This window comes from Epinephelus moara, chromosome 6 (assembly GCF_006386435.1).
Source record: "Epinephelus moara isolate mb chromosome 6, YSFRI_EMoa_1.0, whole genome shotgun sequence".
Lineage (NCBI taxonomy): Eukaryota > Metazoa > Chordata > Actinopteri > Perciformes > Serranidae > Epinephelus > Epinephelus moara.
The window spans coordinates 40,301,778-40,307,868 of record NC_065511.1 but is presented as its reverse complement, the minus strand read 5'-3'; the positions used below and the strand labels follow the sequence as shown (position 1 = coordinate 40,307,868).

The 6,091-nt window shown below is 42.4% G+C and overlaps 1 protein-coding gene across 5 annotated transcripts in view; it reads left to right on the top strand.

The window, feature by feature from the left end:
• The window catches only part of mef2d (myocyte enhancer factor 2d), a 218,889-nt gene that overhangs the window by 128,726 nt on the left and 84,072 nt on the right, over positions 1-6,091 (top strand). The window lies entirely within an intron of this gene.

Genomic DNA, 6,091 nt, shown 5'->3' with positions numbered 1-6,091 from the left:
GACATTTATCCTAACGATATGAGGCGGTCTTTGTGGAAGAAAAGCTTGTTTAGTGGACTAACTTTGCACTTGAAGGTTGCCCGTTCACTTACGTTTTAACAGGTCTGATGCTACTATGCGCCCCGGCTGTATCTAGGCTAACGGCTAACATGCTAACTATTATTTTTATGTCTAGTCACTTGAAACAAATTTAGGACGATAGGAGACAGGTTGAAATAAACCGAAATTTCCCTTTAACAAACACATTGATAAATGCTCCTAGAGGATGAATCCCAGTGTTTTGGATGATCTCCTGAACTTCCTTGTAGAAGCCCCTTCATACAAAAATGTCTGCTTGTACAAAATAATTACCAAAATGTAACTAGCAGTTTACTGTAAGCACATTCGGGTTCCCAGAGGATGAACTCTTTCCATTTTGGGCACACGATCGCCACGAGCACCATCCTCAGGCTGACATGTACGTCATTATTAATATTTGGAAGTGTTCCTGAAGAGAGAGATGCTTCGATTTTGATGACATGAGTTTTACTATACAGCGGCGTACATGTCTGGTCTACTGGCAATGGGAGAGGAGTTTATTGTGCATTAGTACCAGTTTTCCCACATTTAAAAAAAACCCACACACACATACTAATTTTGGTGGGAAAAACTAATTGTGGGGCCGAAGACCTGTGACTCAGTAGCACCATATGATTATTCATGCTATTCTCTCTGTTTATGTGTGCCTTCATGCCTCTTTTGATATATGAGGATCCAAAGTGGGAGAGCCCAGAGGAGTCACCTGCTCCTCAGCTCCGCAGCTCCTCCATCATTCACACCAATGACATCAGGAGCAAATCAATGGAGACAGGATGACGGATGGCAGATGGCTGTCAGAGCACACATGTGCACACACACCACCACAAAGAGCTGAAGGAGGTTTGCTCTCCTAATGGACTCGTACAACACACCTCCCCCCGCTGTAATCCAATGGCCATTGGTCATGGCTGGACCAGTCGAGCGTGTTGAAGCCCTGCGAGTCTCAAGTGAGCTTTTGTCGCATTTTTAAACTTAAATTTAGGTTATTCCAGTGAAACCAGATGCCTTTAGTGTCACAAAGTGATGGCACCAAGACCTGAAGGTGTGTCAGTGCTGCAGTTTATATTTGAAATCACGGATGCTGTTTGTCCTTTTCTGAAAGCCAGGCAGAACAAAATGAAGTCTGGCCTGGTGCTTGTGTTCAGATCTTCCTACATGTGTTTGGCAAAAAACATGTTCTAACTGTGCTGATAAGTCACCTCAAACGCAACAATACTTTATTAGCGGCGATGCCAAGTTTTGTGGTAACCAGGGAGCTTGTTAGTGAAAACTTGGCACTCAGTGAACACGTGTTGTTGACGGTCGGTTTGACCTTCACTAACGGGGTTTCACTGCATTACGTTGCCAAGGAATAAAATGATTCATGCAGCAATCAAAGGATACATCCCACCTCTACGATGATTTAATGGTAACCACTTATTCGTGCCAAATGTCTTTGAATTTCAGCTCTGTGCCAGATTAACTTTAACTACACAAACACTTGTGTATTTCAGTAATAGCAGGTTGCCTTCATGCTCACAGGCCCTGCATTGTTTTAAATGTAGCCTCATTAGTTAAAGCCAAACTCCTTTAATTAACTTATGGTTTTGTTTTTGTTTGTGCTATTTTGCAATACTGAAGGTGAAATTAAAGTAGAGTTTAGTTGGATTTTGGTTGTTCAGTTTTAAAAAAAAAATAGAAATTAAAGTTACAAAAACAAAAATACAACAATAATTTTTATTTTGCCACATTTTAATTTAGCAAATTGACTTTACTGAACAGGATCCAGTTATCCAAAGTGCACTGTCTGATCATGAGTTACCTGTGAAACACCAATTTAAAAACCATTTTGGAAAAGGATCTTAAAGGTCCAGTGTGTAACAGCAGACCGGCCACAATTATAATCAACTGAAGCTGCTACACTGAACATGGAAGCCATGTTCGCCCGCACAGGCAAGGCGCTGCTCACTTCGAAGTCGTCAAAATCCAGCACTTGGTCAGTGACTTCCAGCGTCAGACACCAACGAAAGAAGCTGTCCTTTCATGTCGGCATGATACGTGTCCGTTAGCCATTATAGTTTAATGGCGCCCGGCCTGCAGGACAAGAACAAAAGTTAAGGAGGCAAAAGTCCGAGTAGAGCAGGCTAGAGGGTTTGTGAATGGGTCCAGCAACCGCTGACTTTCAAGCGGGAGGTGGGTGTTTGCTTCTCGTGTGATGGTAAAGCCAAACCCTGTTCTTTTTTCCTAAACCCAACCACGTGCCGGTGTTGGCAAAACGTAACCAAGTGCGTTTGTTCTTGAAGGAAAAACATCAATTTGCAGTGTTGTACCAATGCAGTCTGTTTACTTTGTCATTTTTCACATGTCCGTTTTCACAGAAATTGTACAGTTTCCTCTCGTTAGAGGTCTTTTTCAAAATCAACTTAAAATGTTGATGAAACACCTCGTATTAACGTTTATTTCCTCCTGCAACAAAAGCACATGGTTAGGTTTGGAAAAAAACATCATGACTTGGCTCAACATTCACATCGAAAGTGAACCCCGAGCTCCTGGGTGAAAGCTCGGAGTTTGTTGGACCCATCCATCAGCCAGTGTCAGTGCCTGACACCAAAATCATTGACAAAGCTGTGGTAGTTGACGACTTCTGAATGAGGACGGGCTGGTTTTCTTTGGGCTGTCAGCACCTGAGAATATGTAATACACGTGCCGTACCTATGGCAACGCCGTCATGTGGTCTGGATATCCCCACCCATTTCTATTATAAAACGAAAGACAAATGTCCCCAGACTCCCATTCCGAAGTAAGGGAGGCTGGTCACACGAGACTACTTAGGGAGCAGGTCCTTATCCACGGAGTCCACCTTGTTCACCGCCATGTTTCTACTGTAGCCCAGAGTGGACAAAGCAAATACCGACTTTCGATAGGGCTGTTTGCAGCCACTGTAGTCAGCAGCCTCTTTGGACGAGAGCATTGAAAAAGCACAGATTTTTTTTTTTGTAACATGAAATTGCTGCTCAAATTGCTTGTTTCGGAGATGAAGAGACCTCTGGGGATAATTCAGCTCCTGGTTAAAACCTACTGAACAATGAACACTGGGGGAATCCAAACCAGGAGAGGTTTCAGCTGGTTGCAAACTGCAGTCCTCACCACTAGATGCCGCTAAACTCTACAATCTAAACTTGTCATTTAAATGATTCTTTCATTAGTAAACAGACTTTTATTAACCAAATATACCTTGGAGACCGTAAAGGACAGGAGTTGTTTGCAGAGATTAAATTGAGCCAAACACTATTATTCAACACACAAACCGAAAAGCCCCTCAGAGCCTCCACTCTCTGCACAAGCACGTGGAACACATGTCATTCAACCTAAATGTTATTTATAGGGAAGTAAGAAGTAGAATAAGTATTTTAGTCTTACTAGGGAGGAGCACTTTTCCTTCGTAATCAAAGTATTGAATGAATCCCTCTATTTTCTTTTAATCTTCACCGTGTTTGTCACTGCTCTCCTCTCACAGCATCAGTAAAGTTCTCCTTATCACAGTTAGTGATTGTGTGGCAGACAGCTCTATTGATGGGCGGAGAATAGGAGCATGCCAGACAGCTGCTGTAATGCCATTCCAGCACTTGGGCCTTCTCACACTGAATACGACTGTCTGCGGTTTCCTTCCTCTCTCAGTCTCTCATTGGGCAGATCTGGGCAGTGAGGAGGCGATCGCCCGCTAAAATAGCCCTCATTGTTCAGAAAACTGACTAATGAATGATGCTGGGGGGTGGGGGGAGCTGGGGGGAGCTGGGGGGAGCTGGGGGTGGGTGGGAGGGGAGGAGGTGAGGTGAGGTCACACATTGTCCCCTCTTTTGGACTTTTTTCCTCGGCCGTCTCATGGGATGGCTGTTTGTTTGTTGAAGGCTTCGGTGCTGCTTTGTTAGTTTGCCTGTTTTGAGGTCAGTGACGCTGGGATGTTGCCCAGTCCAGGCACACACACACACACACACACACACACACACACACACACACACACACACACACACAGCCGTCCTCCACGAAAACCCAAAGGAAACTGAGACGGATGTTTCTGGAATGCAGCGAGCAGCTTGGTTCTTGCCATTGTCTTCAGGATCACCTGTAGTCTGAGTTCCATGTTAATAGTTTGAGAGGAACGTCTCATTAGTCATCACTGACCTGTTCCTTCTTTTAAATAAGACATTCATCAATATAGTTTTCAATATAATGATAAATGACAAAAAGCCTCCTCTTGGTATTTGTTAGCAGTTTTGCATAATTCATTCTGCAGTAATTTCCCCTGGTAATACTTACTGTGTTTTCTTGTAAGAACGGCTCCATTTAAATCCAGTAAATATTCATTAATTATTCATTTATTATTGGAAACCTAATTCTCCATATATGCTGAATTACATGTTTGCCTGCAGATATTGTCAAAGCAGGGTGAGTTTCTGGGATAACTCCACCCAGTTGCTGCATGGAGATGGGAACTAAGTCTACAGAGGGCCAAACTCCGGCAGCAATAACAATTTTATTGCGAGACCAGTGTGTTTTGGCTTGTGGCCTTCATCAGGGTGATCATCAAACATGTGACAAGCAACATCTAAATAAGCATGCAGCAGGGAGAAAGAAAAGAAAATTGTGTGTAGACATTAAAATGTTTTCAAGTTCAGCTGACTTAAAGACTCTCTTGGTGATGGTAGCAAAAAAATTAAAGTGTATGAACTGAACAGTTTGTTTCCTGTATAATTAGTATGAAATCACATTTATCCTTTCCAGAACACTTTGGCAGACACACAGGAAACGATAAAAGTCCTGTTGTCACTGAGTTCCCGACATTTTCATTTGAAAAGAACAGCTCATACCAAATAATCAGAATTGAAAACTCAAAATATTATCAGCTCAACTCTCAGTGGGCTGTATTCAACCCAGTCACCAGAATAAATGTTGGCATTGTACATTTCTGCAAACTATGTATATGTAACATGCATATATTTCACGTCAATGGTTTAAGCACAAAAACACTCTGTTAGGGTAAGGAAAAGATCATGTTTTGGCTTAAAATACATGGTTTTGGTGCCACAATCATGGCTGGAAATGCTGCTGGCGTCTCCATAAAAACAGTGGGTTTCAGTAGCATAATCACGGATGGAAATACAGCGATGTGTCACTAAAAAACACTGTGCTTTGGTGGCAGAATCTCAGCTAGAACTGCATCAATGTGTTGCTAAAAAACACCCGGTTTTGGTCCCACAATCATGGCCTTGCTGCCTGTCTCTCACTAAAAAATGCTATTGCACAATTCTGGCTGGATATGTTTCAATGTGTCACTTAAAAAAAACAATTTTGGTGATACAATCATGGCCAGAAATAAGGCAATGTGTCGGCAAAAAGCACCCAGGTTAGGTGCCACAATCAGTGCTGGAAATGCAGCAATGTGTTGCAAAAAAAAAAACAAAAAAAAAAACACCTTTGGTGCAGATGCATGGCTGGAAATGCGACCAGTGTCTCGCTTAAAAACACTGGGCTTTGGTGCCAGAATTGCAGCTGGAAATGCACGAATGTGTTACTTAAAACACTTGGTTTTTAGTACCACAATCACAGCTGGAAATGGTGCTGGTGTCTCCATAAAAACAGTGGGTTTTGGCAGCATACTCATGGCTGGAAATGCAGCTAATGTCTCCCTAAAAATACTCGAACTTGGTTGCACAGTTCTGGCTGGATATGTACTAATGTGTCACTAAGAAAACAATTTTGGTGGCACAATCATGGCCAGAAATGCAGCAGTGTGTCGCTAAAAAAACATCTGGTTTTGGTTCTACAACCATGGCTGGAAATGTCCTGACCTTTCGTCAAAAAAAATTCCCGATTTTGTTGTTTGTTCATCTCAGTCAGTGTTCTGCTGCTTGGCAGTTGTCCACCTGTTTTACACCATACAGCAACATCCGTTTAGAAACGCTGGTATGATCCGTATGAAATGTACAAATGTGACGTATCCATGTTTTTGCAGAAACGTATAATGCCAACATTT